This window comes from Cupressus sempervirens, chromosome 6, assembly GCF_028749045.1.
Source record: "Cupressus sempervirens isolate cs-2001-9-10 chromosome 6, ASM2874904v1, whole genome shotgun sequence".
NCBI classification, from domain to species: domain Eukaryota; kingdom Viridiplantae; phylum Streptophyta; class Pinopsida; order Cupressales; family Cupressaceae; genus Cupressus; species Cupressus sempervirens.
The window spans coordinates 275391541-275418521 of NC_143123.1; positions in this window are offsets into that span (position 1 = coordinate 275391541).

Genomic DNA, 26981 nt, shown 5'->3' on the forward strand with positions numbered 1-26981 from the left:
TTTTTGTAGGATAAGGTGGTGTAATATATTATTGCATGATTATAATAATATCTTTCTAAATTTGTTAAAAATATGGGAACTTGTTTATGCATACCATTTCTTCAACAACCTGATCCAATGATGGTATATATCCATGCAACTCATCACTACCACCATGGCCTATAAAACTAAATGATTAAATAAGTATTCCCTACAAAGGACTCTAAGGCCTATAAAAGATACTTCTATAGATAATGATTTGTATACAAATAGACACAAAGAAACACACATATATAATAAACAAAAGCAAAAAATAATAGACATGGATACTAATAGTTGAGCATATGCTCTACCACAACCAAATAATTTTGTTCATTTCATGATGATCATGATATTAGATCCATATTCCACACTAACTTTAACAACCTTAGACTTTTCTTAGACTACCCCAAGCTTCTTGTATTTCCCATTTAAAATATAGCAGTAATACCATAGCTCTTTCTACAACAAAAAATAATTCAAAATCATGATTAATTTAAGAAGCAAATGATATAAAGAAATTACAATCCAAAAAACATATGCATAAATTACTTGTGTTGCCTTGTACATTTAGATAAATCAAGAGGATAGTTTAGATAATTTAGAATACTACTTAAGCAATAAGTTGAGAACTCCATAGAATCTAAATTATTTATATGAAGTACATGATAAGGAAGAAAACAACCTTACCGAGAGACTTGTACATACAAACTAGTTTGTGTACATAATCTTCAGCACTTTTTAGGACTATTATTAAACATCTTATGTAAATTGTGTAACAAAGACTAAAAATGCTGATTATGTTTATTTGTATAAATTTTTTTAATAGATTCCTTGACAAAGAAGCAATATTAAGGGAGGATTATTCTTGATTTGAAAAATGGGGTGGAGCCTATTGGATGGAGAATATGTATAGTGACCCAAGTAGAAGAAGCCAAAATCCTTATTGGAATGGCACCCATTTTTGCAAACACAATACTGTTGAGTACAGGTCTAGCACAACTACAAAGATTTTTGTGTCTCAATGTTTAACAATGGATTGAAGCATGGGAAAGCATTTCAAAATCCTAGTAGCTTCTTTATTAATAATACCTTTCCTATTTATAGTCATTCTTACTCCAATCTATGATAGAATATTTGTTCCAATTGCAAGAAGATTCATTGGGCATGAAGCAAGGATAAAACACTGGCAAAGAATAGGAGTTAGACTTGTATTGATTGTGATATCAATGAGTATTGTTGTTGTTGTGGAAGTGAAGAGAAAACACATAGCAAAAGAGAATGGAATGATAGATGCAATACCAGTAGTTATGCTGCCTATTCCAATGAGTGTATTCTAGTTGGGATTTTAGTATTTTGTTTTTGGAATTTTTGATATTTTTGTTTTGGTAGGAATAATGGAGTTCTTCTATACTGAAGCTCTTGAAAGAGGATTTGTGGAGTTGTATTTTAGTAGCTCATTGCTTAAGTAGTTTTTATTTGGCATCTGACAAACTGTGTAGTATTTGACACTAGTCTACATGAATATGATTTGAAGATCTATACATTTATGAACTATTATGAATTTCTAATTTTACATGTGTGTGTTTCATGTGTTGTGATAGTGGGATGAATCAGCTAGTTTACTATTCCTTTAACAACCAATTGTTCTTCGTATAAGTGAGTGAAAAAAAAATTATAATGACACATTTATATGCATTGAGAGATCCCTAACTCAAGCAGAGAAACAAGTTCTTATAAACAGAACATTTTTTTCTATTGTTTGGTTTATAGCTATAAGCTAGAATGTATATACTTGAAGCCCTATAAGGCTATTAAGAAGCCATCTAGATTACCTTCACTAAATTTGTATGGTGGTTTGAAGAGGTGATCTCTAGTTGAGTCCCTCAATTGGAAGTTTTTCATTTTCATTTTTATTGGTAACATGTAGACAACAAAAAGAATGCAAAAAGATGTAGATTTTGGTCCAAATTCAAAGTATAAATGACATATGAATCCAATTAATATGTTGAACCACGTAGAGAAATTTTTAGGGGAGGTGGAGGGTGCTACTATTATTGTGGGGCATTTTTCCATTTTAACTTGCCCTCCTTTGGCTGCTTCTAATTGGAGAAGTATTTTGAAAGTGAAATACAATTGTAGCTCATCTTCATAATCAAGCCAATTAGTTGACTAGGCTAGAAGTTATACAATTTTATTATTATTATTAATAAATATTGATTTTATTTAATATTTTAAAAATAAGATTATCCAAATAGATGATTAAAAGTTTGTGGTTTAAGATCTCTGAGAAGTCCTGGAAACACCTCAGATCTCCATATACTAGTAGCTTGCCCATGACAATTTCCATCTACCCCATATTTTCTATTATAAGCATATAAAAACAGGATAACCTACCCATGCAGAGTATCCATCTCTACCCATACTTATTATTGTAAACATGCTAACATGGTAAACTTCAAACCTTCCCCAACTACAAACATATACCATCTATATGCAAAAATTTACAAAAGGAGACTAATTTGGGGCACAAAAATTTAGAAAGCTTTCAAATTTATAGGCTACATAAAGTTTTTAGTTTAAGTGTGTTCTCTCATGACACCCAATAGGAAGGGTTGTTGTGAGGAGAACCTCTGAGATATGCAATCATTCTCCATTCCATGCTACAAAACCTTCCCTTGGTTTTGCTATGTTATTGCTATATAAATTCTCCCATCCCATATGTCAACTCATCTCATACACCCTCCTTCATCAGCAAGTGGGCATCCCCAGAAAAATTTAAATTTATTACTATCACAATTAGAAAATAAGCTAGAAATTAAACCTGTGAATATTTTTATTTGTGGAGCTTAATTGCCAAATATTATTGTAACTAATACCAGAACTTTTACACTATTTAAACATATCCCTGTATAATTAATGTCCAGTGGGGCTCAATATTTAAAGAGCTCATTATAAGTAGCAATTGTCCCATTAGTTATGTAATAATAGTTTGCTATTTTCCAAGATCAGTAACGTAGAAATATGCACTTTTCCAATCATATTTCACTAAATTATTTTTGTCCAAGATAGTTGCAGCTGAATGTATCTATTAACATAAATAGTTCAATTATCAGAAGCACTAAAAAATATCATTGAAGTAAAAATGAGAAGTCTTGTCTGTGTAACAATATTATAGCAAAAATTACTCTCAAAAATTGAAAACTGCCATTATGCTCACCAAGTATGCCCTTCTTTCTTCTAAGGTATTGTCTTTATATAAAGCATCAATAAATAGACCATATAGAACTGGATTTCAAAGCATGCGAGTGTAAAGATAAGTGTATCCCAACCATGTGCATGCCTCCCTTGCATTTTGAACTATACCTAGAACAATTTTTCCATTTAAATGATTGATTAATTTTGAGATAAATTGGCTCTCAATTAGTAAGTGTTGATTGACAAGGGATAGATAATACCATAGCTCACTGTGACCTATTAATATTATTCCTTCACCATGGGAATCATACTGTGGCCTTCCAGCTTGACCAAGCATCTGCATAACATCTAAGGGACTAATCTTAGTCCACATACCTTTCTCAAGATCATGAACTTGAGTTCCTTTTATAATAATGGTATGTGTAGGGAGATTTACTTCCCATGAAAGTGTGGTAGTTGATATCAAAACCTATATATGCCTATCGACAAAAAGCTCTTCTACCAAAGTTTGATCTACCCTAGCCATCCCTACATGATGTATTGCAAATCCATAAGGCAAAAGGTCTCTTAGGTCACTGCTTTTTACTCTACCAGTCTTTGTTTGAAGAATTTCTCCATTGGCACTGTCTTCTGTGAGAAACTATCTTTCTTAAAGGTTGCCAAGTAAGTCATTTTAACAAATTGGGCAAGAGTAATGTAGGAAATTTGATTTTGATAGATTGGGCAAGTCATATCCTATAATGACTGCTATTACATTTAACTACTATTGAAATTCTCTTCATATCCCATTTGTAGGAAATTCTTTAGAGCTTGAGTTTAAGTGTGAAATCCTCTAGCATATTTCAATTTTGGATAAGTGTACAATTCAAGGAATGATTGACTTTGAAATCCTAAATTTTGGATGTCCTAAACTTTGAAGATGGAATTATATAACATCAGTTATGCTCATATGTTGGTCATGTCAGATTGATGCAATGCATTTTCCTATGGCACATGGTTCTAGCATTTGTTTGATGCCATATACAAATGGTCATTTATTTATCTTCAATACATTTATATTATATGGTATGGTTTTTGATTAGTGTTATGTTATTTACTTAATCCTCCAAAAAACTTCTATGTGACTTTAGATTGATCTCATTCAATTATGGGGAGGCATAAGAATGATCTCAAATTTGGAACCTCAAATTAAACTTATGAGTGGCTAGTTCATATTTCATTAAATCTTCTAGTTGATATGAGTGATCTAGTTCATATTTCATGCAATATATTGTTATGTGATGGTATTCAAAATTCATCCACTATGTATTTGATTTTGGATGGTGGATTTAAAACAAAATATAGCTTACTGGTGGAGGATGGTGTGAAGAGAAATAAGAGGATGACTTCTATTGTTTGAAATTATATTGTTACTATTTGAATTTTTGATGACCTACTTCTAATTCATCTAGGCTACCTCACTTTACACATGTAGAGTGAGAATAGAAAAGACCTAGATGCCAAACACCTCTATTTTTTCATAATATATTAAGAGCTTCATAGATTTCAACATTTAAGTGAAGCATGAAATAAATTGGGAGAAATATAAATTTCGTGTGAGAAGCAGCTCAACATTATCCAACATGCAAATATAATACTTAGTAGAAATTCTGCTCAAAGGTAAAGTGTTGGTAACATGTGAAATATAATAATAAGCAAAGTAAAAGCCAAAATAAGATGGTTGCATACCATCTATGTGATCTCCACCAACAATAATGTCAGTTCTAACCACCATGACCATTGTCATTCCAATGATTACAACAAATAAGTATTCATATTTTCTATCAATGCCATTTTTAAAAAATAAAAAGGTGTAAAATCATATCAGCTTATGATGAACTGATACAATTTTTAGAGAATAAAAGATTTTGCAGAGAATAGAAATATATGAACATTTATACCAAATACTATTAAACTCGTTGAACTTCTATGTTGGTTCTTTCTTGTGTGGTTAGAATATATTTTTACACTACACTAATTCTTTTCCATGTTAGACACAATGAAACATGAATGCATATTGATTCATCTTAAGTTCAACAAGGATCTAAATTTAGAACATCCACCCATATTATGACCTTTTTCTACTCTTCCAAACATGTAAAAGGTGAATAAACCCCTAAGATGTGATGTGATCTTCATTTTCATTCATTTTTCAAACACATTGAATGGTAAATGTAGTGAAGAACATTAGTAAACATTTTGTCACCCAATTATGTGTTGATATGCTCATTGTCCAAATTAAAAGAAACTTAAAATGTTATCAAATGAAGGCTAGCTTTAAACATCACATACTCACATGATGGTTTCTTTGCTACCATCTTTGAATAGCAATACCAATTTTGAGCACCGAAAGAGAAAGAAGAGAAATTAGTTTAATAAAGTTGGAATATGGATATAAGTTTACAAGTCTTTCCATGGTATACAAATACAAAGTAAATGGGTTACCTTGGTTTGGATGCAGTAATGAAGGTTTCTCCACTAGTCCTCATTGACTATGGTTTGTAGATTTCTTATGGGGTTGAGGTTGTTTAGAGCAACTGTCAAATGAGTATTGGAAAACTAGAAAACTAAGGAGGGCTATAATTACCTAATTAGAAAATAGCTAAGACCAAAGACAAACATCTATTCAAAATAAGGACTATTTGTATGGTGGCTTGTGCATTGAAACACCATCTATTGTCATATGGGAGTTATGGTAGGAGAGAAATAGATGCATTTTTAAAAATAAACGGATATGATAGGAACAACTTACTGACAAGATGGATGCTGCTATTATCAAGATTGTGAATAATAGAATATTGAATATGCAAAAATTGGTAGAAAAGATGACTTACTAGGATGAGAAGATGAGAGGTAGATGGAATGAGTTTAAGATTCCTTGGTATGTTAGTTTGAGCTTCACTTGGTTTTGAGAATACTTTAATATTCTTTACTTAACAAGGCCAACCATGTGAAGGTGGAAGCTTATCTGGCCTCACCCCCCTCCCCCTAACTTCAATCTAAATTACCCATTATCATTTAATTACATGCTTCATTCATTCATTCATCCATTTATGAACTATAACATTCAATCAATACAATCACATAACATTCATTAATATGATATAAAATTCATTAATACACAATACTAATCAACACTTCATTAACATATAACAATATTAATTAACATGAAATAAAAATCAATATTAATATGCAACATTCATAGATAACTACTTTAAAAAAGTTCTTTTATTATCCAACAAGGTTTATGAAAGAGCATTTAAAAAATATAATTTCTTCTTTTTGCTTTTCTTAGCGCTGTTAAGAAAAAGGCTAATAGGAGCATCAATATCTTCTACATTGTCCTCCTCTCATGGTACATGTAATGTCAAATTATGATGCCTCCTCCTATTTAGAGAAGCAAGAGGCTACTATACTAAAGGGGGTTCTATTGCAAGAGCAAGTAAATGGGTTTAATTGGCATTTTTTTTTATTTTTTAAACTATTACAAGTATTTAATTAAGTAGTACAACATAACATGCATTTTTCTTACTTGAAAATTCCACATCATGTACGTTAACATTTTGATTTGCTGCCATGTCAACATGTTGAACACTTGGAACATGCTCCACTCCTTCATCGTGATGTTCAAAATGCTCTAAAATATTCAAAAAAGGGATACATGTCAAATTGCAATTGAAGATGTTAAATTGTATTCATAATTGCATAATTAATACTTCCACCACTATATTGCACATCATGGCCTTCATCACGAGCAGGTTCTATGATAGGATATGAAGGCTACAATGAAATGTTATATAGTCAATTTATGTTCAAAACTAACACCAAACAAGAAATTTCTCAACTATTCAATTTGATTTACTTTTCATCTAACCAATTTACTTGTGAGATCTCATTTGGTGCACTAGATTCTTGGCAAGGCTTTCAGATTCTTGGTGTAGGCATGTAGCCATGACTTTATAGCCTTCCTTCAAGGCAATTTTTTATCTTCATCCTTGAGATCTACATTGAATTATGTGCCCTATATATTTTTTGCTTAATATCGTCAGTTTTGCATGTATGGTTTCATTAAACAAAATTTTTTGCAACATTATATTAAAAAAATTATATGAAATTTCATTGTTGCTACTTAAAAGTCACGACTAAATGTTCATGTAGCCACCAAAGTCAAGTTTGTGTTGGCCAACCTTTTTCTAGTCTCCCTTTTGTAGCCACGAATGTGTCCTACAGTCTATGAATAGTTTCAAACATGTTAGATTATATATTTACAAAGATCACTAATTAGTGCATGATTACATTGTACTTAATACTATCATGATATACATTGTTTTGCGTTGTGCTGGTTCATTTCCTCTATTTTCACATAGCCTTTTCTCCTTTGGATCTTCTATTATTTCATTCCACTCCATCGGTGGAATCATAACAGGATAATTATAATTTGGGTTCTCCTTTAAACCCCTTCTATATTGATCCCTCATAGTCTTTATATGCCTTGATGCTCTTTTCAGAAGTAGGGTGGTGTCAAAAATGTTTTTTCCAAATAGGTCCTCAAAAGATGTAATTAGCTGATTTTTAAATTCAGAACCCTATTCATTCCACCTTACAAAAAAGCATGATCAACACATTACAAAATATAGAAAAACAAGGTTTTACCAGTTGTAGTGGGCATATACAGGGATGTTTTCATGCTCCTTGTTGCTAACAATGCATAAGGAATTATTGGATCACCAACCAAAGGAGGTGTCCACACTTCATCATGAGCTGAAGGATACAATATTGTTAATAAAGACATTTGTAATGGATAAATATCAAATGAGATACTAGCTAGAAGCGTCCAAAAATAAAAGTTAAGTGTTATAATGTTGATGAAAATAAAAAAAGAAAGTGTTACTTACACGAAGGTTGTGTGCTACAACTCTCACCATGTTCACCACATGGTGTCACAACTATCACATACTTTTGTAGAAGAACACATAATATTTTAGATCATGATCCATAAGATATTCTAAAATATAAACATCTATTGAACTTCTACTATTGCTTTAGATTAATTACTACTTACCTTCAAAGATTCGACCCTATGACCCAATTCTTTTTTAGTGCCTCTTTCTCCTCGCTTGTATCACATTGGATGATAATGTTAAAAATTTCATCACTATATATTTTTTTGAGTTGTTGGGCCATGAACATAGGGTTAGCACTAAGGGCGATGTCATGTAGAAATGATGCATGTATTTTAGATCGCATTTGATCTACTATCATTCTAGCTTTTTCCTACCATTTGCGACATCAATATCAATAAAATTTCATCAAAATAAATCCAAATTCATAAAGAAAAGAATATAATAATATGAAATTTGTTTCTATATAATTTGAACAATTACAATAATTAAGGTTTACCTTCATTGAAGGTGTGTGAGATGGTGCATCTCCGCCTATGCATGGTGGTCTACCCATGTTGCCCTATGAAAAAGATGAGTTATTATTAGAAATCAATAGTGAAATGAAACTATTTAACATGTTGTACTTAATGTTTATATCTACACTTATGGTTTTCAAAGAAAGTTTGGTGTAACTAATGTGTATATCTGCAAAACTCAATATCAGTAAAATTCCATCAAAATAACTCCAAAGTCATAATGAAAAGAACATAATAATATAGCATTTATATATATATGATTTGAAAAATTACAATAATTAAGTTTACCTCTGTTGAAGGTGTGTGAGATGGTGCATCCCCAACTGTGTAATGTGGTAGTCTGTCCATGTCACCCTATGAAAAAGATTAGTAATTCTTAGCAATCAATAGTGAAATGAAAGTATTTGACATGTTATAGTACTTAATTTTTATATTTGCACATATTATTTCAAACAAAAATTAAATGTAACTAATGTGTATATCTACAAAATTCAATATCAGTAAAAGTCCATTAGAATAATTCCAAATCCATAATGAAAATAACATAATACTACGCCATTTTTTTATATGTAATTTGAACAATTACAAGAATTAAGGTTTACCACCACTGAAGAAGGTGTGTGATATGGTACATCCCCACCTATGACTGGTGGTCTATCCATGTTTCCTATGAAAAAGATTAGTAATTCTTAGCAATTAGCAGAAAAATGAAAGTAATAGATTTACCAATTTTTTTTTAATAATAAAGTAGATTGTATATTGGAGTCAATATTAATTCGAGGAAATTGGTTTAAATGTTATACTTACCAATCCCATGATAGGAATTTTTTTTGTAGCTACATGATTCAAATTGTAATATATCAGAAGCTCTTCCCCCACACTTATTGATTTTATCACATATACAAAAATATGATTTCCCTCATGTGCCTTGAATATACAATTCACCAACTTATTAGTTGACATAGGTCAAGAAATATATATAAATCCTACAATATTTCCTGTTTCTTTTGGCCTTCTGTCAATATACACATCAGACATTTTACTTTGATCATTTTCTTTGCATTGTATATAATTTGGTAACGATGCATACCTACACAGACTTGTTTTATATTACACAATCCACATCCAATTGTTGTAATTGTAACAAGGTCCTACATACTTGATCAATTCAATAACTTTATTGTAACAAACCTTTATGCCATCCATGGAAAGTAGGCCTAAACCATGTAATGAAGATGGAGCTTTGTGATATATCCTTTCATTAACAAAAAAAATAGTGTTAACTAGAGGTAGTTCCTTGGGTACCTATTCTTTCTAAAAATGTGTGTAACTCAAGGGAACCTTTCTATTACATTCACTCTCATTATCATAACAACATGACCCCTCCTCAACAAGAAAAAATTACATTCATTTGTTGAATTTTCTCCTAGTCTTTAGACCTCTAGTTGATCTCCCTATTTTAGACCTACTAGATGTCTCACTTTTGTCTTCTAATATTGCATTTTCCTTACTCGAGGAAGACAGATTAGACAAATACTTATTTGATGATACCTAAAATCCATAAAATGAGAGACACACTAGGGAAAAAGTTGATGTTGACAATAAAGAGAAGATATGAAAATAAAAAATTGTATTTATAGGGTCTATTAACGTTTACCTATTGATCCATGTGACTATGCAAGATCCTGGTCAAAGGTGTTGAATAGCTTGCATATGTAAATCATTTATCTTAAGTTAGCCAAAAATTTGGTGTAGCTAATGTGTATATCTAATTTTTTTTTTGACATGTTCTACTTAATATTTATATCTACACATATAGTTTTGAAAGAAAAAGTTGGTCACTTCACTAATCAAATTCACCCATATTGTTATGAATGAAAAGTTGTCTACTTACAATGCTCTATAAACTACAAATTATGTAGAAGACAAAAATTACATGATGCATTCATTGAAATCAACAAAATTTCTATAAATAAAAATCATGACCCCATCATACTTGACATTGATTGTACCTTGATATATATTTCATTGATCATGTCATTGATCATCAACTTCATCCATGTCTTCATCATCACCATCATCACACTTGTCACTTTGATCATTGTCGTCACCAGCACCATCTTCATTTCCATCATCATCATCTTCATCACCATTATCATGACTATCATCATCATGACCATCAACACCATGATATCACCATCTTCATCAACATGATCATGATCATCATCATCATCATCACCACCATTATCGTCAACATGACTAGAATCATCATCATCTTCTTCTTCATCATCATTGGGTAATAGTAATTTGCAATCATCATTTACTTTATCTTATGATTCTTTAGTATCTTCTTCTTCCATCACATTATACTTTATCAACCTTCCTCTTGGATCATGTCTAACAACAAATAACCAACCTAGTTTGTGTGAAATATCAAAGTAAAACACTTGCTCGCATTGGCTTGGAAGAACATAGGGCTTATTTCCAACTGGCTCAAATGACCTTGTATTAATCATTGTAAATCCACTATCATATTCAACAATAGTCCTATTAAGATTATTTTGATTTAGTCATAGCTTGTACCATTTGATGACAAATAGAACTAATTTGAATGAATTAAAGTTGCACTCAAGTATATCATCCAAAATGCCATAGTATCAATTTTCAAATTGTTGAGGATGTATGTTAGTTCTAGATGAAATATTGGTGACCATAAAGACTAAACTTATCCTAGAATCACATGTTTTCTTCATTTCATTTGACTTTTTTATACAAAATTTATGACCATGGTAGTACATAACTTTGTGATACTTGACCTACAATTATTTAAATATGTCAAGATTATTTGCATCAATCTGTGAATTGATATTAAACTTATGGCTCATGATTAGTAATCTTCTGTGTACCTTTGTATCTCTTAAGCCATATACTAAATCAAGTACCATTTGCCTAACATTGGGATCTCCATTACGATGAGCTTCTTTAACCAATGATGCAACACCATCCCTTGTTAATGAGTAACCATTTTCTTGAGATTGTTCAATCCATACTGTCATCTAATCAAGATTGTTTGTAATATACAAATGTAGTGCATCCCACTCACTCTCCCCAATCTACCTTTCCTCGTCAGGTACTCCCCTTTGAATTTTTCAATAGAGTTGGGATCCCAAATGCAATCTACATGGATATTTGCTACAAACTTTGAAATATTGACTAATACACACTATGTTTTGGTATACCATATATCCCTCTACCATATAACCCTCAAGACATGCTCTTTGTTGAGCCAAGCCCTTCATAAATTTCAATTGCCTATCAACCATCCACATTGACCTAGTTTGTACAGGTCTACACAATTCAATATCCTCAACTTGATGTATGAGATAGTGTTCTTGAGCATTGAAAAAGGTTAAAGGTAGTTATTGTATTAATGAAGGAGGTGGGTTATTAAATTTGTTAGAGATTTAATTTTTAGTTATTGTATTAAAGAAGGAGGTGGTTATTAAATCTATTAGATATTTTTATGTTTAATCGAATTGCAGGGGAACTATTTCTACCCATAAAATAGGAGCCCAAATTCTTTATGCATATATTTTCAAAGACTACTTGGATTATGACATTTTTGCCAATGCTTATCAGGTAGAATTGTCTTATCTAGACTCTAAACAAAACCAACATAGTCATTTCTTTAGTACAAACAAAAGGAAACAAATTGAAATTATCAAAAAGGAAAAGAAAAATACATATGACCATTAAGAAAAACAATATTGTCAATATAGACTCAATTTCTAATCTTGTTATTCAAAAATGTTTAAGATGCTTCTTATAACACTAGAAGCAACTGTAACATTTTTGTGTATGCATTAAACATGTCTATCAATAATCTAAGCATTAAATTTTAGATTCTCAGAGAAATTATGATCAAGAATAGATTGTAAACACCAATGAGTTTATTAGAGAACCAAACAAACCTCATAATGATCATGATAGAGAATACAATTAGAAAAAATACCAAAACCCACACCTATCATTTTTCAAGAAAGATAAGAATGTTTTTGGTTATACCCACCCAACCAACCAAATCCATATAGGCTACTAAAATTGGTCAAGGGATAGTTTTCAAGTTTGGCAACTGGAGTTGTCAAGTTGACAACACTAAACTAATAGGCAAGACTGACCAAATGTGGTTGTGGGGTAGTTAGAGAGGTTGGTTATTGGTAACATGGGATGATATAAGTCTATAAATATTGTAAAAGCCTAACCATGGAGAGAGGAGAGGAGTCAATATAAAAAGTCATGATTATATTACTACCAATGAGAGAACATCCAACAATGCGTGACTTGAATATCATTTTGATAAAACCAATTATAAATGGCATAATATTATTTTGATGAAACCCCTACCAAATACATGCTTTGAAAAAATTTACATATTGATTTGATGAAACCCATGGAAAATTAATTGTGTGATAAGAGAAGTTGTAGATTTCTACCACTTAGTGATGACAACTCGAAACCTTTCAACTGTCTGCAATGACAACTCAAAACCTGTCAAACATCTACAATGGAAACTAAAACTTGTCAAACACCTATAATGGAAAATCGATCAACCTAAAAAACATATGAGAAATGCAAACATATATAGCAAAGGAACCTAAGACAACTCAAAATATAATAAACAACAAAGGCATGGAAGGCAACTTGATGGAAAATAATCACTTCTTACATAAAATGGCACCTGTGCTCGATCCAATCATTCCTTGTCACAGATTAGTTCACTGATTTATCCCTCCCAATGATCAACTATTTATTAGCTTCAAGAAAAAAAAGGAATCACTAAGTAAGAGCCCTTCCAAAACAATGCAATGCTTAAAAGAAAATGCATAGGATAGCTTAAAAAATATGATTCAAAAGTAATAAAGGGGTCTATTATCTTGCATATTACTACCATATTACTATAAAAACATCCAATGAAAGAACATACAACAATAATTGATCATTAAATCAATGATTGGAATTTGGTGGTTGTCTTGATTTAAATCTAAAGATTGAAATCAAAGGCAAGCTGGTACAAATTGCCTGAGATTGTTTCAAGGTCTTGAATCATATTCATTACATCAAGCTTTGCAATAGAACACAATTGCTTGTCCAAGTTAAATTTGTATGCTAGAAAAGAAATTGTTATTGAATGTTCATAGTTTTTTTACTCTAGCTATCATAGTTTTAAAAAACCCCCCCTTTTTTGAAATGCATAACATTATAGTTACATGAAGATCTCAAATTGAAGAAAACTAGAGCAGAAAATAATTATTGAAAAACTTGTGCATGAATAAATATACATGCACAAAAGGAAATAAGAAAGCATGCATATAAGGTCATGTTCAATCTCCAAAAACTATTTTTAAAAGATGGAATGATTTATAAGTTAGCCTATATAATTATGCACTGAAAACTTATTTATCTGATATCATAGTTTTTCATAACATAATTTTTTTATAGATTGGCCATATTTATATTACTTGATTAACTCAAAACACAATGACCATTCATGTATCCAAAATTGTACTATTTTTTGTAAAATGAATGATTTATTAATAAGCTTTTGAAATTATGCACTAAAAACTTCTTCATCAAATATCATAGTTTGGCCTAACATGGTTAACTTTTCAGATTGGCCATATGTAGATCACTAGACTAATTCAAATCTTGGTGACCAAGTATGTATCTTTAAGTGTCTCTATCTAGATTCCACACACAATACCTATAAATGAACTCCTAATGAGTGATTACAAAAATGATACCCATAGCTTACATTATCCACACTTTAAATTATTGATGTTAATAAAAGTTCAAAAAAGAAAACAAAAAGCTTATTCACATTGATTGAGAAATACTAAAAATTGAATGTAAATTCTTTAGTATACAAATTTGTATAAAACAAATATAACTCTAATTGGGTTGAATAAGTGAATAGCCTACAAGACTTCAAAATATCACCAAAGGGGAGTTAGAGATATCAACCTTTTGATATGGTTTGAAGACCAAATTTGATCCACCTTCCTTATCTACATTCTCTTGTTTGATAGGAACAAGTGGGAAATTTCCTATTGTTGGTGATGGCTCAACCTAGAAAAATATCCAACAACTTAATTATCTAGATCAACTATTTTTAGCTTTAAAAGAAACTTCATAAATTATATTTAAAAGGATCTATTTTCTAAGGTAACAAAAATATTCCAAAGATGCATGCATTTAATCACAACTCAATACTCTCAACCAATCCCCACATGAAAATATAAATTTTAAAAGTATGATCCATAACAAATGATTGTCAAAGACTTATTTTTCTACTAGCCTTGTGATGACATTACATTCTTTTAGGCTTTGAAGATAGATAAAGAGTTTCACCACTTAGATGATAATTGAGGAATTAACAAGAACAAACAAAACAAGATCATGCTTTGTGACATGCATACTAGTACAAGCTAATAAAAAATAGTTCTTCAAACTTGCTAGAATTAGAAGTGTATTCAGATTTATATTCAAAACCAAACAAGGATAGACAAAAACCTTCATATGGTGTTCTAATTTAACAACATTAGCAAGAAAAAAAATCAATTGCAACATTCAATGAACCATGTAATCAAATGCTACACCAATCCACACAATATTTAAATTTACTAAATGGGAAATACTCAAGCTTTTGCAGGCTAATTGGTCAAGAAGCACAAAATTTGTTTCAATAAGTTAATCATACAATATTTCCAATTTTCTATTAATTACTATTTATATGTGCTAATTATAGAATCATCAAGAACAAACAAAACAAGATCATGCTATATGGCATGCATACTAGTACAAGCTACTAAAAATAGTGCTTTAACTTTGCTAGTATTGAAAGTGTGTTAGGATTTATATTCAAAATCAAGCAAGGAAAAACAAAAGCATTCATAGGGTGTTCTATCTTAAAAGAGAAAAATTAAGTGGGAAAAAACCAATTGCAAGATTAGTGACACACAATATTAAATGCTAGAATAGTGCACACAATATTTTCTCAATGCATTACACAAGCAATACTCAAGCTCATGCAAGCCAACCAATCACCATTTAAATGTCAAGTAAGCATAGTCACAGATGTTTGCTGTCATAATTCTATGAATCAATTACTTTCTTAGGTATTTATATAGAAACACTTTCCCAAGTTAAAATGCCACATAAATTGGCAGCATATCTACACCAATTCATCAAACAAGAGTGACTTAATTCAACCAAAGATCTAGATTTATAAGTTTCAACTTCAAGAATCAATATTCAAGCAACCATTTCATTCAAAGAATAGTCTACAAAAAACAATGCAAGGCTGCAGCACACGAAAATGACATTTTTTTAAATAGCTGACATCTATCTAAGAATAGGAACAAAGCATAAAGTAAATTACTTATAATAACTTTTAAAAAGGCCACAAATTCAGTCAATCACAACATGATCTAGTAAAAAAATGATGCACTTAATGCTCTAACAACTCGAATTTTAAAACTTGACAGACATGACCCCATAATAATGCAACATAATAGTGAATGTGGTGGAGATTGTTTTCAATTAATTTTTGATACCAAGGAAGTGTGACAAGGATGATTGACATAAAAAATAGTGATGAATTGCACAATGATAGGGATTGTAAGAAAAAGAAAACCTATTCTATAGCAAAGATTGTGAAGTGGCCAAGAAGTTTCTCTAAAAGAGTGTAACTATGAGGAAGATTTGAAGGTGGACACTCAATGAGATAATAACATAGTAGCAAAACAAAGAGTGTAAAGTGGTAGAAAAGTTAGCTTTCATAGGCATATACCATTATGAATATTTTGAAGCAACCTTCCATTTGAACCTTTTGAAGCAACTTCTCAACCAAAAGAGAAACATTGTAACAACTAAGATATGAGATGGCTTCCTACTTAGCTACAAAAGAAATCATAAGGCAATAAAAAATGATGACAGAGATTTGAGCCATGACTCCTCTCCTCTCCTCTCCTCTCTCATGACTATAACTAATCATGACTATATTACTATCGATAAAAGAACATCCAAAAATGTGTACATTCAATAAAGCATAAATTGAATAGCTTTGATGTGAGTGGATAGTGATATGACAGGGGCTTCATACGTTACACTTTGTTGGATTTTCTACAATTATTAACAAGACAACCAATTGTAAATGGTATAATATCATTTTGATGAAACCCTTACCAAATACACACTTTGAAAAATGATTACTTATTGATTTGATAAAACCCTTGCCAAATACATTATGTGACAAGAAAAGTTGTAGATTTCTACCACTTAGCGATGGAAACTCGAAATCTTTCAATCATCTACAATGGAAACTCAAAACCTATCAAATGTCTACAATGGAAACAAAAACTTGTCAAACATCTGCAATGAAAACTCAATCAACCTGCAAACCATATGAGAAATGCAAACATAAACAAGAAAGACACCTAAGGCAACTCGAAATACAATAAACAACAAAGGCATGGAAGGCAACTCGATGGAAAATGGTTGATTCTTACCTAAAATAGCACCCATGCTCAATGCAATCATTCCTTGTCACATGTTAGTTCATTTATCAATCCTTCTCAATAATCAACTAATATTTATAGCTTCAAGAACAAAAAGGAATCACTAGGTAAGAGCCCTTCCAAAACAATGCAACGCTTAAAAGAAAATGCATACGATAGCTTGGAAAATACGATTCAAAAGTAATAAAGGGGTCTATTATCTTGCATAACCTAAATAATAAAATAGAGTAAAGGATAAAGGATTATAAATTTTTTTTACTTACCCAGTAGAGATCCAATGCAACATGAACCAGGAAAAATAGGCCCTAAAGACCAAAGAGTGATTTTGCGACAATAGAAAAAAATCATAAGTAGTGAGAGAAAAAATTAAATTAATGGTTATTTTTTTAATCTTGTATAACCTAGAATGGAGAAAAGGATAAAGTATGGTTGAAAATTTGTATTTAGCCATGTTATAAAACCAAATTATAAGATATCAATATGAAAATATTTAGATCAAGAAACATATTACCTATTTGCACTCCATATACCCTATAGAAAATCTAAAATCTAATGTGTGTGGTGCATATACCTTGTAGAAAATCCAAAATCTAGAATGTAATGTTAGAATTTTCTATCCTAAAATAGCTTTAGCTTTAGCTGTCCTAACATGGAAGAATTAGATTCCTTTTAAACATGGAAGAACTAGATTCATATTTATCAAGAGTGGACTATTCTGACTAGACATTTTTTAAGTAGGATTTGTAGACATTGATGGTTTCCTTGGTCCAACAAAAGTAATCCATGTCAACATAACTAATTAATGCCATCACTAATTCAATAGAGAAACCCATCAAGGGGATAATAAAAAATAAGTATAATCATTTGAAGATTAATTGGTAACTTGAGACCAAATAGTGTAGGGATCATGTTACATTCCTATTCAGGTTCTTTTGTCGAAGGTAGTCCTTTCTACTTGGGATCAGGTCTCAAATTAGCCAAATGTAACACTCACCCATGTGCAACCTTGTTGATAGCATTAGTATTTAATTAGGAGGATATAATTAGCATTTTGATTGAAATATGTGCACTTTATGTTCCTTATTTTGAAGGATTAATATATTATGTAATTCTTGGATGGATTGGCAGTAAAGTTGGTATTATTAATGGATTACATATATGGAATACAATGTAAGTAACTATGAAATTGTGCTTGATGTGTCTACACCATCTTCATGATGAGAAGTTGCATTTTCATGTTGCTTTAGCTATATAAGTTTGAGTGGTTGTATTTGAAGTTTATTTTAGTGAGAAAATGACAAGTTAAATCATACTAGAATCAAGGGACTTATCTCATTGCAAAAGTATATGTTTTTGATTAAGGAAAATAGGCTTTAAAAGGGCCCTAAAACCCTAACATAAAAAAAATAGTCTACAACAGAGCGTAAAAGGCTACAAACTGAGCCCAAAAGAAAAAAGAAAGAACATCTCCCTAAACAAAGAAACAAATAGAAAAAACTAGGGAGGGATGCAAAAAAACTAGGGTAGCTCAAAAAAAGGCCAGGGCACTCAAACGATGTCTCTTAGCATTTCAGCTATGTTGATCTCTAGCTCTGATACCTTGCCTGTTGCCTCCTTCATCTCAAAAAGCTCCTGCTCTGGGGCTAGGGTATCCTTTTTCCTTGTGTTGGATCTAGTTTGCTTCCTTGCACCTTCATCTAAAGTCCTATCCTTTAAGCTATGGGTGTCAGGGTCCTACTCCTTACTGATGCTTTGATTGTCCACATAGTGGATGAACTTCTTGATTTTCTCATTGTCCTTGAGGATAGTAGATATCTTCTCAAGTATAACTTGCATTTTCCTATCCATTACATGAGTTTTGTTGTTGACTTCCTCCACCCTTCTGTCCATGCTTTTTTCATCCTTGTTGATCCTATTCTTTAAGCTATAGGTTTCCCTTTCTAGAGTGCTCATTCTATGTTTGAGGTAAAGGATTTTGTGGAAAAGAAATTTAGTGGTTTGGAAGCTATCCACTACGTTGTTCTTTTCATTGTTAAGGATATCCATTACATAAGTATATGTTACTATTCATGCATCGAAGATAAAATCAAACCTTGTAATGTCTAGCATATTTGGTGCATGACACTCTAACCATCTCTCATGGAATCTTGAGTCTTATGTATTATATTTTGAGTCTTGATAGATTAGGAAATAGTTGTTTCATATCATGTTATTAGGTGTTCAAATTAAGGTCATGTTGACCAATTTCATGCTTTAAGTATAATGAATCATAGTGAGTAAAAAGTGGGAAAATACCATGCAAAGCCATAAATAGAATATACGATAGTGTCAAGGCATCATAAGATGATGATAAAACTTTTAAGGTACCTAGAAAAGTATATTGGAACATAAAATGAAAAATGTGGAAAAATGTAAGAATTGCCTAGAAATGTTGTCAAAATTTTCTTTGCAAAATTAACAAAGTCTAGAAGGTGAATAGGCATTCATCTTGTTCAAACTTCTTAGGGAGGTGAAAGGTCTTGTTTTTTGATATAAAGCAATGTAATTTCATTTAGAAAAAGGATATAGAGAAGGAGAAGAGATGTGGAATAGAAACATGCAGATTATGATGGATAACTTTATATAATACAATTCTATTTTTTTGGAAATCTACATATTCTAGTATTTTTTTATAGCATTATGTTCTTTCTTACTTTCTAATGGTTTTAGTGATTATTAATTTTCCTTGTGAAGGTTATTGAAAGGGTGGATCAATATGGATGCAACATATCATAAGTTAGTAATATGGCTCTTTGTATTTACAAGTTGAGCTATAGATTATTTGTAGTTTTCAAAATTGTTAATCACAACAGTTGCATACTTTTATTATATAAATTTTGGGAGAATTTAAAAGGCATATGGATATTTTAGATTTCCCTCCCATTAAGTAGACACCTTATATTGATTCCTTAAGATGTGAACCACTATATTAATTGTTGTCAAATGCAATAAAAAAACTATGAATCGACATTCTACAAAAAAGACCATGATAGTGTCTTGGTTGGAGTTTCCCATATGAAGACTACTATACATTCTTAGAGTATAGAGGAACCTTGAGGAGAGTAGAGAAGAAAATAAATGAAATCATGGGGGTGGTTACCTTATTCAATAAGGAAATCTTCACAATTACATGGGTTTGTAAATTATATCATCTACCAATGAGTAGAAACTTGAAAGTCAGAAGCTTGACATTGACTTTGACAAGGTAATGTTATTTGGAAGTTTTTGTGTTGTTGTTTTTGGAGAGTAAGTGAGGCTAGAAAGAATAGATGTGTTGTTAGGCTTCTCTATTTAGACTCACCATGCAGATTATTTATTTGACTGAATAGTGGGAATCCATAGTCTTGGAATTATGTCAGTATCAATTAGAGATATCTCAATATGCCTTAAGTTTGAGAGGTGTTTTGAAGAATTTGAGTTCTTAATCTACCTTCCAAGGGAGGCTATAAGGTAGAGAAATTTGAATTGGTGTTGTGAAGCCTCTAAGGTGTCTAAAACCTTATGAATAGTGAAGGTATTGTATTGGCAATGAGTTAATTCCTTTGGAAGCATATAGGGATATGGTGTTGATAAATTGTTAGGATTAAACATCAGACATAAATAAAAATTACATGAAAATATAACCAATAAAAATAAAATAGATCACATTGAAAAGAACACAAGATACCAAGATTTAAATGGTTCACCCAATCCCTAGGCTACATCCACCAAACAACAAGTCCAATATTATTACGATCTAATGATTACAACTTGATTACAATCTGTAATCCCTTACAACTCAATACCACCATAAGAATCAATTTTCAAATCACCTACAATGAAACAATCCCTAACCATAATCCCTTTTATATAGGTATTTTTACCACTTTAGGGTTACAACATGTCGACCATATGTTGGCCATACATCAACCATTGCCCAATTTTTTTTTTCAAGGCAATCCCCCAAACCACAAAGAATTTATGAAGTATGTATAGTACTTCCCTAATCAGTCACCACAAACTAATAATTTCCCACTTGGGGACTGATTAGACTCCACACTAGACAACAATCTCCCACTTGGAGACTGATCCTATAGCAATACCACTACCACATGGGGCTCCCACTAGATCAAACAACCTTGGGCTCTGCTATTCTTTTATTCATGTTTATTTTAGAAGACCAACTGAAGCTGAAGAGGAATTCAACTTATCCCTTGTCACTACCTTTGTACACATTCTGTTATATTTTCATCTATATAGATCTTATCCAGCTTTAACTATCCATCATCCAAAACTGACCAAATGAAATGGTACCACAATTGAATGTGTTTTGAATGCAAAGAAAAATTCTTGGTAAGATGAATGACACTCTGGCTATCCATAAAAAAATAATTATCCCTCTAAGGTTGTCCCAATTATTCCAAGAATAACTAAAGCCATATCATCTCCTTGGCTACCTCTGTAGCAGCAACATACTCTACTTTTGTAGTGGATAAAGCATTAACCTTCTATAATCGAGAAACCCAACTCACAATTTTCCCACCAACAGTAAATACATAACTTGTAGTATCTAGTATCAATATCCCCTACCAAATATGAGTCAACATAGCCCTATAAATCAGTATTAGAGCCCCCAAAGTGTAAACACTTACTAGATGTTCCTCTCAAATATCTAAGAATCCATGTGACTGCATTCCAATGCTCAATTCCTGGATGACTTATATACCTGCTAATGACTCCCACTGCATGTGCAATATTTGGCCTAGTACATAACATAGCATACATCAAGCTTCCTATAGATGAAGCATAGGGTACTTGGACATCTTATCCTCCTCTTCTTATGTCTTAGGACACATCTCTTTAGTCAACTTCAAATGACTTGGTAAAGGTGTGCTGACAACTTTAGCATTCTCCATAGAGAAATATTGCAACACCTTCTTAACATAATCAACCTAAGATAGCATCAATTTCATGTTCTTCCTATCTCTACAAATATTCATACCAAGGGTTTGTTTCACTGCCCCCAAATCTATCATAGAAAATACATGTGCTAACTGGCATTTTAGCTCCTTAATGTGATGCATGTCAGACCTAGCTACAAGCATATCATCAACATATAAACATAAAATAATGTAGTTATCATCATCCAAACTCTTAAAATAAACACAATGATCTTAATGACACCTACTATATCCATTCTCATGCATAAAACTATCAAATTTTAGATACCATTTTCGAGGTGCTTGCTTCAAGCCATATAAACTTTTCTTCAATCTGCACACTAAGTTCTCCTTACCTTTGACCTCAAAACCTTGTGGCTGAGCCATATATATCTCTTCATCCAAATCACCATGAAGGAAGGCTATTTTAACATCAAGATATTTCTAATGAAAATCTTACTTAAAATAGTACGGATAGAAGTCATTTTAACAATAGGAGAGAATATCTCATCAAAATCAATGCCCTGTTCTGTGAAAATATTTTTAAAACTAACTTGGCTTTAAATATTTTATTACCACCATCCTCTTATTTTAAACTATAAACCCATTTATTCTATAAATTCCTTTTACTTGTAGGTTGTTGGGACTCAAAATTGAAGCCCTAATTTTGAGCACCATTAAAAATTTAAGCCCTTAAGTGCTTTTTGATGCATGTGTGCCTAGCTATCCATTTGAGGCTTAAGAGGTGTTTAATGTTTCTAACATCTTGAATTAGTATGTCTATGTGTTCCATGAAGATAAATTGTCATTTTGAGCCATTCCGTGAAGTCCCATTTTGAGCAATGTCCAAATTTGCATTTTTGCCTAAGTGTCAAACAATGATAGGAGGTTGTGTTTGCAATTGAATATCTTGCACCTAGTAATATTTCATGACTCACCACTTTAATAATGTTTAGTTTCCATACCAAAGAACCTATATTTTAGATTTCAAGTCATTTTGAATCTATTTGACTAGGTTTTGGATCCCTCAAAGTTGGTTGTTTACCATTGTCATGTTGATGTGAATTGTTTAGTATTCTCAGAGGCCCTATTTGAATTGTTATAGCTTTGACCCAGTTGAAAAGAATGCTAAAATTCCTTTTGCACTAAATTTTAGAGCTCAGGGACTAGTCATGTTTCTTATTTGAGCTTATAAAAAATCCATTTGATCAGTTTTCAAACACAATTCCAAATGCAATTTGTAACTTTTGTTGGTGTCAAGAAAGATAGATTGGTCAGTACCCCTGTTCATGATGTCATAACTTTGAATCCATGATAGGTGAGATTGAATGGATTGTACCATTGAATTCTACTCTAAAAATACTTTAAGTGTGCCAATTTTCAAATCTTGATAAATCTATCTACACACTTTCCTAGGTCCATTCTGTTTGCAAAAGATGCTTTTCTACCATTGTTTCCAGTGTTGTAAATCTAGGTAGCCCACTTTGACTGCTCACCAAATGTACCTGGTTATTTTTCATGAGTCCTAATCACAAATTTATATTTTCCTCATGATAGTGAACCAACACTCTAGTTCCCATTTCCCCAAGTGTCAGTTTTCCTAGTTTTCAAAGTCGAATCTGAATGCCTTTTATGGTTTTCTGACATTTTTTCTTGCAAGTAGTTTTGAGAGGAAAACTTTGGCGATCAATATCTTTTGACTGAGAATATTTCATGAGATGAGATGTGATATAGAAAGAGTGTGTGGAATAGAGAATTAGTATGTTTGATTTCAGAACTTAGTCAGGTGTTTGGCTCAATTTTTAAGGCCAGTCAAAGGACCTTCTGGCACGAAGTTGACAGTTTGAAGATAGGTGTAAAATGAGTTGCAAATTTTATTTTCAGTGGTTGAATTTGTTTCAAATTAGTGCCAGAGGGTGAATGAGTCAGTTTTACAATTCAATTATTTAGAAATAATTTTTTTTTAGCCTAACCCACTTGGGGCCTGATTGATTCCATCAAACTAATATAATTTGTGCAATTTGGAGATTGGAAATGAGAACTCAAACTTTTGGAATAATTCGTTGGAAGGGAACAAAATTCTCATGTAGGAAGGCATCTCAATGAACATTTTAAAAAAAAACTACCTCAAGGGAATGGGGTATCAAATTCATGGACTCTTTGGTTCCCAAAGTTAGCTCAATAGGGAGATACATTATGCAGAAGGATCCATCTAGCTTGAGTCTCTCTTGAGGTGAATTGTAAACCCTTAGAAAACTATTAAGAAATTAGAGTTTAAGTGTTTCATCAAAAGTAAACTCCTCAAAATAGTGTGGCTCTAAGAGTGGAACTTACACACTAAAAGTAGGCTACTTGCTTTTGGAAAATGTGTAATCATGAATTGAGTGAAAAAGAACCTACGATGGAGTAATTACTACCTACCAGAAGCTAGGACTTTTACCTAAGTTGCTAGGCATGCACACATTTTAACTCATGATAGGCTCATGAAGATTGGGAAGGTGGCAAAATTCAAATGTTCTCTTTGTGAAGGATAAACATAAACTTTGAATCATTTATTCCTTAAATGTGAATTGTTGATTAAAGTATGAGGATTTATTAGGAATCAACTTGGTTGGAAAGGGTCCATGCCAAACAAGTTGTCTAAATGGCTAGAAGCTTTGCCAATCTATGGGATCAAATCTTGTCTATCTATAATTTGAACTATGACTCTATCTATTATTTTATGGTTTGCATTGAAAGAGGAAGCCACTATGGAAAAGAGGGGTACCAAGTTAGCAACAGTCTTGATGCCTAAGTCAAGGGTGACATCGTCTGTGTCAGTGGAGTAGAATGGCAAAGCCATCACTGGCATGGATAAGGCAATTGATGAAATATCTTCCATGACTATATCTGATTAGACATGTACTGGTGTCTTTTGTTCCCATCCCATTTCTTGAGATATTCATATAGAGTCTTTGTCAGTCACATTCCATGGTCACGAATTGATTTTTGATTCAAAGCTTGAGCTAAATTATGGAAGACACTATGGATTGTTTGGACTGAATGGCTATGGAAAATTTACACTTCTCACATCTCTAGGAATGTGAGAGATTTCCATACTAGAGCATATGGATATATATCATTTGAACAATGAAATTGAGGCTATTGATATGACTTCACTTGAAGCTATAATGAACTATGATGAAGAGAGACTTAAGCTTGAGAAGGAAGTTGATGCTTTGGCTACCCAAGATGATGGAGGTGGATAGGTTTTAGATTGAATATATGAGAGTTTGAAATGCTTGGATGCTGCTATAGTAGAAAAGAAAGTTGCCAAAATTTTATTTGGATTGGGTTTTAGTAAGAAAATGCAAGCACAAAAGATAGAAGACTTTTTTGTAGGCAAGGTGGTTGGAAAGAGGCATAAATTGGCATGTGAGGGCAAGGTAGTTAGGAGACTTGGAGAAAGTTGCTAAAAAGTAGAATGCCAACAACAAGAAGGGAAAATGAGGAGCTACAAGTTTCAAAATGGAAGCCGTAGCAATAAAAAGGAGAACTCCACACACCAATAAACAAGCCATAGATTAGCAAGGCAAGGGAGGCATGTTGGATGTAGGGGGTTGGAGTTTCATAAACAAAGCAAAGGAGGATGACATGTTTCTATTATGCCAAGGATGCCTCTATAAGTGAAAGATGTGGCATAAGTGCCCATAAATAGATTTTGAAGAGGCATTGAACTTTTTGTATCAAGTGCTCATTTAGTCATGCGGCTCAGAGAGCAAGCAGCCAAGTGAGAAGCTTTGAATGGTATAGCCAATGTTGAATAAGAGGAAAATCATATCATGGCTTCCAAAGAGACTTGGCATTCACAACTCATGCCATGAATACATAAAAATCAAAGTGATGGTTTTCATCAAGGCAGTGGTTTTCTCTTATTCAGATTATCCCACATTGCTTGTACACATGAATATGGAAGTCTTTAAATACTAAAACATACTATATGCATAGTATCTTAAAGACACCACCTTTTGAAGGAAATTTCTTACATGTGGGACCTGGCTAATTGACCATGAAACAAATTTTGAACAAACATGCTGATTGGTGATGATGTGGAATGCTGATTGGTAATGACGTGGTGCCAGTGGTAGTCAGATTTTAGATGCATCAGATGATGACATGTGGCTACATCCAATGGTTGGCTCTTCTCCACTTTGTGAAGATGCAAGGAAGTTAAGTAAAGTGGGAAAGTGTCAAGCCACCTTGTCTATATCTTCTTCTTTCTTCTCCATTGTAAGGGTTGGTAATCTTTAGTGTGAGACCACATTGTTGGCAATCTTATACTTTAACATATTTTTCTTGTATGAACAATAGTAGTGGAGATAATATAGCTAGTTTTGATATATTAGGCATTTCTATGTTTTAATTTCATGCATCTAAATGTATAGTTTCAAGGAAATGAATACAAATGAGCAAGAATCTCTTAGTTTCATTTTGATTCTCATATCCTATCTCATTAATCTACAATCTTATGTGATTTAAGGGCAAAGAACCGAGACCCATTTGCATCCCTTCAAGTTTGTATGTCTAATATGTTTTGTTGTTGGAAAAAAGGGCCAAGTAAATGCTTGATGTGTTTGATAGGATTGCTAGTTATTTTGAGAAGGATACTTCATAAGAATGAGGTCTTTATGAACACTAATGTTTGATTCACAAAGTGATAAGATAGATCTAATATTTAGGTGTATGGAATACATCATTGATATCATAGATGTATGTGTTTGATTCATGGAATTG